This window comes from Lolium rigidum, chromosome 3, assembly GCF_022539505.1.
Source record: "Lolium rigidum isolate FL_2022 chromosome 3, APGP_CSIRO_Lrig_0.1, whole genome shotgun sequence".
Classification (NCBI taxonomy): Eukaryota; Viridiplantae; Streptophyta; class Magnoliopsida; order Poales; family Poaceae; genus Lolium; species Lolium rigidum.
Window position 1 is genome coordinate 180281853 of NC_061510.1, and position 10140 is coordinate 180291992.

Sequence of the window (10140 nt, forward strand, 5' to 3'; positions counted from 1 at the left end):
CACTGCTATATAGCAGTGGAGCACCAGAAAAGTGGTGCGCCACTGGTAGTTTTCTACGGCTAGCCCTTTTCCTAGTAGTGTTCCCCCGAAAATATCAAGGTGCATTATGTGACTAACAGATGTCATAGAGAAACTATAGTTTTTCCTCCTTTTTGTGCTAGATATAATCTAGGGGAAATTCAGTGATGTTTTTCGTCGATTAATACATGTATTAAAGGATCAGGAGTTCAGGACATACGCACAACAGACTTGGAGAAGATGGTTGACGATATGGAGTAGCACGTGCAGCAGGCATAACCTAGAAAAAAACAAGAGGTTTGTTCTTTGTTCACACTGCATTCTTTTTAGGATGAATTGTCAACTTATGCTTCTATTTGTAGATGGTGGTACAAAACATAAGAAACATCTCCCAAAACGCTATTTGCTAGAGGATCCCAGTCCTAATCCAGTACCGTAGATGTTTATAATACTTTTTGGTTTGCAAAAGTTTTTAAGGTTATCTTTGCAATGTGACGCTGAATAAAATGATCTATCTTAACAATGGCTAACAACAGAAGACGGCGCAGCAAAGCGCGCTAGGTCCATTTAGTATTAGTTTGATATGCTCATATTGGTGCATCTCGACTCTCCTTTTCAGAAGGGACAACTCATAAATAATTAAATATATGTGAGCAAGTGGGTAAACTATAATGCTCCCAGATGTGTTCCAGATGTGTTATACTGACCTGCTCTTGAGATATAAGTTAACTACTGCTCGTGCCCACTGATAGTTTAGCTTTGCGGTATTGTGACTGACCATTATGTAGATCTAGTCAATTAAATGATTCTGATCTACTGTTAAATCAGTCATTTCATATGTTTATCATAGTTACATCTTCTTTCAGTATTTCCTTTGTCTTTGATCTGTGTGGTACCGACTTGATATCTAGGTGCCATGGGCTGTTTTCAATGCAAGGGACATCAAAGATTATCTTGTATGACTTAACTTTGGCATGCTAGTGAGCTGCTCGAAGAAATTCCAAGCAATATGTGGATGTGAATTTAAAGGTATCGTAGACAAAGATGCATAGTACACACTTTGCTTTCATTTTTCAGTAGACTACTTTATATGTATGCATATCTTGAAAAGAAATATGCAGATTAGTGCTTTGGACTGTGAAGATATCCCATGTTTTAGATATATTTATGTATTTTGATATTTTCGCATTATGGGTACTAGAACAAGTAGGTACTAGAATTTCAAATACCCTTGCCTAATGTTTTTTCCACATCTGTTCTAAAATGGAAACTTTCTTTTTTCAGGCCCAAGATATCAGCAAGAACCGTCACATTCAAATGTTACATTAGAGGACACCGGACGAGAAGGAATATATATAGGATTAGATAGAGTATCATATTATGATGCAAGATTGTAAGATGTGTACTCTTAAGATAATTTCATGTGTGGATGGTGATTTTAATTATAAATATATAAATATTTCTTCATGCAATGTGGCCCCATTATGCAACTTTTGTGTTGTCGTACACGTGTATATATGTATTAAGTATATATATTATCTTGATAAGAAAATAAATACTACAATATCTGAAGCTACAAAGCCACCGAGTTAAAAAAACAATATTTGTTTTGAAATAAATTATTCAATCCCCATATATTATGTACCAACGGATACTACAGTTGCTCGACCTCTGTTGCTACTTTCCAACGCTCTATCCAATGGTTACCAACGGACCTATATGCGTTGCATTATACACTTGCAACACCCAAAAATGCAACGCATCATTATTCGTTGGTAGAGTCACTAGCAACGCCTATATTGACATTTAGATACATATAAATGCGTTGCTGTAGGGGGAGTCCTGTTGTAGTGAGTTTTTTTACCATATGCATGCAGCCGGAAACATGTCCACTAGCTCACCTAAGTTCACTGCTAGCTCTCTGAATAGCCCACCGCCAAACTCAACAGAACCAACCTTCGTTGAGCCTTTAGCATTCCGTCCACCTAATATTTCCGATATTAGGCTAGCTCAACCTTACTCCGCCTCTTCCAGCAATATTCTCGGTTGAATCCCAACACTCGAAGAGATCCAGGCGGAATTAGAAGGGCAAGTTAGGATGGCTGCTACAGTACAAGAAGTTGAGAAGAAGAAGGGATCGAAGGCCCGGAACCGTGAAGGGGAGAAGGGTCAATGGTGGCCCAGCGAAGTTAGGGAGTCGGAACTTAGAGCCTTCGAAAAGGAAGGACTCATAGCTCTGGATACTTGGAGTTACAACAAGGACTCCAGCACTCCGACCCCAGAGCCTGACGAACGAGTCTTCACCAAAGCTTGGGTGGAGCGTGCTTTTTCTCTTCCTCCCTCTGAATTCTTCCTGCCAGTGCTTAGCACTTATGGCCTCCAACCAGACAACATATGTCCGAATTCCTTTCTCCTCCTCTCCAACTTCGCAACTCTCTGCGAGGGTTATCTCGGAGTCCGTCCGGATGTCCGCCTCTAGCAATTCTTTTACATAATCAAAAAAGGAGACCAAGGACAAGTCCATGGTGAATTGCGGTAGCATGACTTTCGTGCTCCACACCAAAAGGGTTTTTCCGACTCTTGCTTCCCACGAGTCCGTCCGGTACTGGAATGCCGGATGGTTCTACGTGAAGAATATCTCAGTTCCGGGCGTCCAAGATGGTCTCCCCGCTTTCGCCAACAAGGCTCCGGAAGAGCTCGCCAACTAGAGCCTCATCCCCGCCCTTGCCCAGTATCCGGATCTGGACAAGATGGCCCGGAGGATCTCCTGGTTGGTCCAAGACGATTTAACCGGAATGGACCTGACCTTGAGCTGGTTCACCCGTTGGATCCAGCCGCTCAAGTACAATAAACTGGTGATCTGCGAATACTTCGGGGTTGATGATCAACTGCGGGTGACCAAGGATAATCTGCCGTCAGATTCTCTGAACAAGAGGATCCGGACACTCGTGAAGCTCACCCGGGGCCAGGAGGTCCCGGAGATCAACAAAGACATGTTCATCAACAACAAGTGCCCTCCGGTGCGTTTTCTCACTTAGTCATTTTGCTTCTTATACTTGAAATGTTCTAACTTCTTCAACGCTTCCTCTTTCAGCTCAACTCTTTGGTGGAGGATAGTTTCAGAGATGTATTCCGCCTACCTACTGACGCCGGAAATGTGGAGGAGGATCCGGAGGACGATGATGAGGGGGGGAGAACAAGTTCCGAAGAAAGCTGCCCCTCGCACTCCAAAACGTCCCCGCGCCAAGGTTTCCGGCACTGATCGATGCCGGAACCAGCGGCGAGGCCTCCGCCAAGAAGGCAAAAACCAAACCTCCTTCGCGCCTCGACTCCAAGAAGGCGGAGCGCGACCACATCAAGCTGTTGGCCACAGCCGGAAGAGGGTCACGCCCGCAACTTCTCGGAGCCACGTAAGTGCTACAAAATACGAACTCCTAGTTGTGAAGTTAAAACTTTATCGCTTATGTCTTTTCTTACTTGGTGTAGGAGCCAGAAGGTCACCGCTTCGCGGGTTAACACCCAGAAGCCCATCACCAGTTACCTGAAGACGTCTCTGACCGTTGGCCGTACCACTCTAGCTCCACCAAGTGCCTCCAACCTAGCTCCCCAACCTACTCCGCCTGAAGCTCACCCCTCCCCTATCATGCCGCCGAAACTCAGGTGGAAATTATTCTAGTGAGCAGCGGAAAAGGAGGCGGAAGCTGCTCTGCTACAATGCGAGCTGCTCCGGAAGAGCCCCAAGAAAAAGGTCCATAGGAGGCGGAAGTCACCTCTGCAGATAAGACTGAAGCTTCGCCTAAGGACGTCGTCGCATTTCCGGCCAATTTCGGTGATCCCTCCAACCTCTTCGCTACTCCCAAGGCGTACTCCCACAAGTTCTTCAACAAACTTACGGAGGCAGAGAAATGGGAGCTCGAGCAATATATACTGAACTCCATGCTAAACAACGCATGGGGTAAAGCTGATGTTGAATCTTCTGAGATTCAAAATCACAAAAGGGAGATCAGCGAGTTCTTCGACCAACTCCTCGTCAAACACAAGGTAAACCAACCTTCCCAGTAGCCCCAAGTATCTAAGCGGAAACTAATAATATTTTGCACCTTGATACTTTGAGTAAACTTAACATGAGAAATTTTAAAGTTTCGTGGTAGCCCCCAAGCGTCATGGCGGAAAATTTCCGGTAATGATGCTTCGAAAAGATCTACACTTAATTATATGAACTTATCCTTATTTTTCACTACCGTAGGAATAACAAGCCCTACACTACGAGCTCCACAAGAACATTTCTCTGCAGCGCCACGTTACCCTTGGGCAGTCGGATCAAATTCATGATGCCAAGGAGAAGATTGCAGAGCTGGAAAAACTGCTGGCGGAAGCCAAGGTATGTCTCCGACCAAACTGTCATTATTCCAAATTTCCGACTTTGAACTTACTTTTGTTTAATCTGAACAGGTGCGACTTCCTCCCTGGCAACTGCTTCCTCAGAACTGGAGAGCCTGCGCTCCGCCCACCAGGACTTAGAGTCAAAACCGAAGGAGGCGGGGGAAAAGCGGGAACTTGGTGAGAAGAAGCTGTCGGAGAAATTCTGAGTTTATCCAGGAAAAAAATGATCTGGTGGACAAGCGGAGGAAGGACAGTGCCACTCTCAAAAGCCTCCAAGATAATGTCCAACACCTCCAGACCTACATGAGGACGGCAGAACAAGGTTGGGACCTGGTCAACTCCGACGTCATGGGTAAGGATCCAGAACCCAAAACCAAATCAATTCTCCGTAACCCTGAATGACGTCTAACTCTGATCAACTTTTATACAGTCACTTGGATATGACGAGGACCGATGCGAGATGTTTCCGCGTGACGACTTGATCAAGCTGGCCGGAGATGACTGCGGGGACCTAATCTCAGCCTGCCGCAAGATCTGCCAAAATTTGGCGATCAACGAGAGCCGAACCTGCGGCGTCCGCGAGCTTATCCAGAGAATGGATGTCCTGCTGGAGCTTGTCGTCGATCTCCAAGTTTCTTCAGCCAGAGGCGTGATGACCCACAAGTATAGGGGGTGTATCGTAGTACTTTCGATAAATAAGAGTGTCGAACCCAACGAGGAGCAGAAGGTGTTGACAAGCAGTTTCAACGAAGGATTCACTGTAAATGCTCACAGACAAGTATTCAGTGGGTTTTGATATAGCAGATGAATAAAGTACAAGTAAGTAAAATGCGAGAGTAATAATTGCAGCGAGTGGCCCAATCCTTTTTAGCACAAAGGACAAGTCGGTTTGTTTACTTATAATGACCAAACGTTCTTGAGGACACACGGGAATTTAGTCTAGTGCTTTCGCCTCATATAATTTATTAATCTTCATTGTTTTGATAAGTGTTGTGTGGGTGAACCTATCCTAATGTACCGCCCTTCCTAGGACTAATACATACTTGTGATTATACCCCTTGCAAGCATCCGCAACTACAAGAAAGTAATTAAGATAAATCTAACCACAGCCTTAAACTCTGAGATCATGCTATCCCTCCTACATCGATATACCAACGGGGTTCAGGTTGCTGTCACTCCGGCAACCCCACAATTAGCAAACGAATACAAGATGTATTCCCCTAGGCCCATAAAGGTGAAGTATCATGTAGTCGACGTTCACATGACACCACTAGAAGAATAACACCACAACTTAAATATCAAAGCATTGAATATTACTCAACATAGTTCACTACTAACATTTAGACTTCACCCATGTCCTCAAGAACTAAACGAACTACTCACGAGACATCATATGGAACATGATCAGAGGTGATATGATGATGAATAACAATCTGAACATAAACCTTGGTTCAATAGTTTCACTCAATAGCATCAATAACAAGGAGTAATCAATACCGGGAGAGTTTCCCCTACCAAACAATCAAGATTCAACCCTAGATGTTACAGCGGTGACGAGGTGCATCGGTGGAGATGACGGTGACGGTGGTGGAGATGATGGTGATGATGATCCCAATGAAGTCCAGCTCGATGACGGTGACGATGGCGTCGATTTCCCCCTCCGGGAGGGAATTTCCCCGGCGGATTTCAGCTTGCCGAAGAGCTCTTTTCTCTCTGGTGTTTTCCGCCCCGCAGAGGCGGCTGTGTCTCTTCGCGATTATTCTCCGCACCTTAGGTTTTCGGGAAGAAGAAGTACGCGAAGGGGAGGCGGCCGTAGGGGGTTGTGGGCCCCCTCCCCACAAGGCGGCGCGGCCAGGCCAGGGCCCGCGCCGGCCTATGGGGGGCCCATGGCGGCCCTCCTCGGCTCCTCCTTTTGGCTAGCTCAATCTTCTGGAAAAATAAGATCTTCGGTGTAATTTCCGTCAATTGTTGATCTCCAGAAATATTGCATTCTGACGGTGCTTTTTCCAGCAGAATCCTGACTCCGGTGGATGATCCTCCAATAATCATGAAACATGCAAAATAGATGAAATAACATAAGTATCACCTCTAAATATGAAATATATCAATGAATAACAGTAAATTATGATATAAAATAGTGATGCAAAATGGACGTATCAACTCCCCCCAAGCTTAGACTTCGCTTGTCCGCAAGCGAAACTGAACTCAGTAAACAAGACCACATGTTTATGGAGTGAAGAGTCGATAAATAAAATACGGACAAGAAGCATCATATTAATTCACACAAGACATTCTAGTGAACAACTTCCTCATATGATTCAACTTGAAACAAGTAAAAGGAAATCACAAATAAAGGTGCATAGGAAATCATAATTGGTGATGGCAAACTTCATTCTTGGTCAAAGAACATTTAACAGATTGTACTTATCTATTGAGCAGCGCTCTTATATTAAAGCTTACTGAACAAGGAACAAGCTTATAGCAGCGCTCTTATATTAAAGCTTATAGCAAAACTTGCATACTCAATCATAATAATCCCCTCATAATCATCGATAACCTTCAAAGCTATATTCATTCAGATAAAACTTGTACTGAACAAGGAAGAATAAAAGGCATGATTAAGTAGATCACAGTATAAATGGTTTGATCACAACAACTCAATTGCTTGCTTAAGATAGAGGGAAATAGGTTTATCGACTCAACATAAATTAAAAGATAGGCCCTTCGCGAGGGAAGCAGGGATTAAATCATGTGCTAGAGCTTTTTAAGTTTTGAAATCATATAGAGAGCATAAAAGTAAAGTTTGAGAGGTGTTTGTTGTTGTCAACGAATGGTAGTGGGTACTCTAACCCCCTTGCCAAACAGACTTCCAAAGAGCGGGTCCCATGAAGGACGGTATCTCTACCAGCAAGGTAGATCATCCCTCTTCTCTTTTGTTTACACATGTACTTTAGTTTATTTAAGGATGACACTCCTCCCAACCTTTGCTTTCTCAAGCCATGGCTAACCGAATCCTCGGGTGCCTTCCAACATTTCACATACCATGGAGGAGTGTCTATTGCAAAATTAAGTTGCTTATCGATGAATCGGAGCAAAACATGTGAAGAGGATTATTAATGAGAGTTAATTAATTGGGGCTGGGAACCCCGTTGCCAGCTCTTTTTGCAAAATTATAGGATAAGTGGATGAAGCCACTAGTCCATTAGTGAAAGCTTCCCAACAAGATTGAAAGATAAAACTCCACATACTTCCTCATGAGCTATAAAAATTGACACAAATAAGGGATGATAACTTTTGAATTGTTTAAAGGTAGCACATGAAGTATTTACTTGGAATGGCAGGGAAATACCACATAGTAGGTAGTTATGGTGGACACTGATGGCATAGGTTTGGTTTAAGGGTTTGGATGCACGAGAAGCATTCCCTCTCAGGGTCTTTGGCTAGCAAGGTTGATTAGCAAGCATAAGAGTTGAGGGAAACAAAAAAAACATACATGTGACAGAAATCATGCATCTTCCTTGTAAGCACAAACAATTTTAACTTCAGAATACTAAGCTAGGAGCTAGCAAGAAAGAAACATAATGAAATAACATATCTACATGTATTTCCTCTTTTCTACTTAAACTCAAAGTGTTGTTGCTATTGACCAATGCTAAGTTTGCCAAAACCAAATAGATTTACTCAATGCTCCCAAAGTGATACCAATACTTAACAACAAGATCAATCATATAATAGAAATTGCAAACTAAAATAAGATGTGCAATATGTAAATGATAAAACTTCTCATTAATATTCCATAACGATAACTCACACCAAGGGATACATAGATAACCAACTAAAAGAGAGATACTTCCATACTTGCAACACATCTTATATGATAACTTCCCTACTCATGATATGACACTACTTGATAGTAAAAAGGTAAAAGATAGTGATTATGTGATACCGCGTCACTCCCCCAAGCTTGGAACAAACCAAGGGGGTGCCAATACCAATGATGAATTACTCCTTCGGCGGTGGTGGTGGAACGACCCTGATGGGAGTGAGGAATTGCTCTAGCATTCTGCGAAGTCGGTTGTTCTCCTCTTGAAGTATCTCCACTTCCCTTCTCAGAACACGGTATTGATCACAAAACTCATCGGTAACCCGAAGAGCCTCCTCCATAGCAGGGAAAGAGTTGAGGCTAGGAGCAGGTGGTAAAGGTCGCTGCAAGTTATGAGAAAAAGAACGTCGAGTGTCAAGTGATCCCACCAAGATTGGCTTACTCCCTATTGATGACATCTTCTTCACTTCCTCCTTGACGCTCTCATCCATCTCTTTCCGTCTTGTCACGACCCTTTCCTCTTCCGCCCATCCAACGAAAGTTCCTTGATGTAGATCCTGGAGGAGCTCACGGTTGCGACGCATTGCATAATCTTCTGAGGATGAACCTTGCGACGACATCTGAACAGAAACAGGTCGAAACAAAACACGACGAGAAAACGATATACGGACCTCCAGGGGTCTAGGGGATTATATAGCATAAATTTTCACGACAGAAGGAAAGTACCAGGTCGAACCAGAGTCGGAGAGGGACACCGAGGGGCAGTCCTCATAGGGCGGGGCGGCCAGGCTGGGGCCCGCGCCGGCCTATGGGGGCACGCCCTCGTGCGTCTCCTCCACTCTGTTTCGATCTCGTAATTTTTCATATTTTGCAAAAATAGCAAAAACATTGTTCGGAAAGTTAAACGCGGACTTTTTATTACCGCATCGTTACCTATTCAAAGTCGAACTCGCGTAAACTGTCAATTTGACCTTTGATGAAAGCTTCCGGAGTCACCACTCGAATAACATCAACATCTTCATTATAAGAATCACCAGAGATATAATGCTTGAGTCTTTGTCCATTCACCACCTGTGTGGCATCACATTGCAGAGAACTAATTTTAATTGCCCCTGAACGATACACCTCCACAATGACATATGGTCCTTCCCATTTTGAGAGTAATTTCCCTGCAAAAAATTTGAGACGAGACCGATACAATAGGACTTTATCTCCAACATTAAATTCTCTTTTGATAATTCTTCTATCATGCCATTTCTTAACTTTCTCTTTAAAGAGTTTAGCATTTTCATAAGCTTCACTTCTCCATTCATCTAGAGAACTCAATTGTAGCAATCTCTTCTTACCGGCAATTTTAGGATCTTTATTTAGTTCTCTTACAGCCCAATAAGCTTTGTGCTCTAGTTCTAAAGGTAAATGACAAGCTTTCCCATAAACAATTTTATAAGGTGACATACCCATAGGATTTTTATAAGCAGTTCTATAAGCCCATAGTGCTTCCTTCAATTTACTAGCCCAGTTCTTTCTAGATTTATTAACGAGTCTTTTGCAAGATAGATTTAATCTCTCTATTTGATAATTCTACTTGCCCACTAGTTTGAGGATGATAAGCGGAAGCAATTCTATGATTAATACCATATTTAGCAAGAGTTTTTCTAAAACCACCATGAATAAAATGAGAACCTCCATCAGTCATAAGATATCTAGGAACTCCAAATCTAGGAAAAATAATATCTAAAAGCATTCTTAAAGAGGTCTCACCATCAGCACTTTTTGTGGGTATGGCTTCCACCCATTTAGTAACATACACTACAAGAAAAGTTGCCATGGCCGACGAAGTTGAAGTCGCGCCGTGGTTGCTGGTGTACCATGGCCGACGATTTTGGTCCCTCCGTGGTGCATGTCAAAATTTTTTT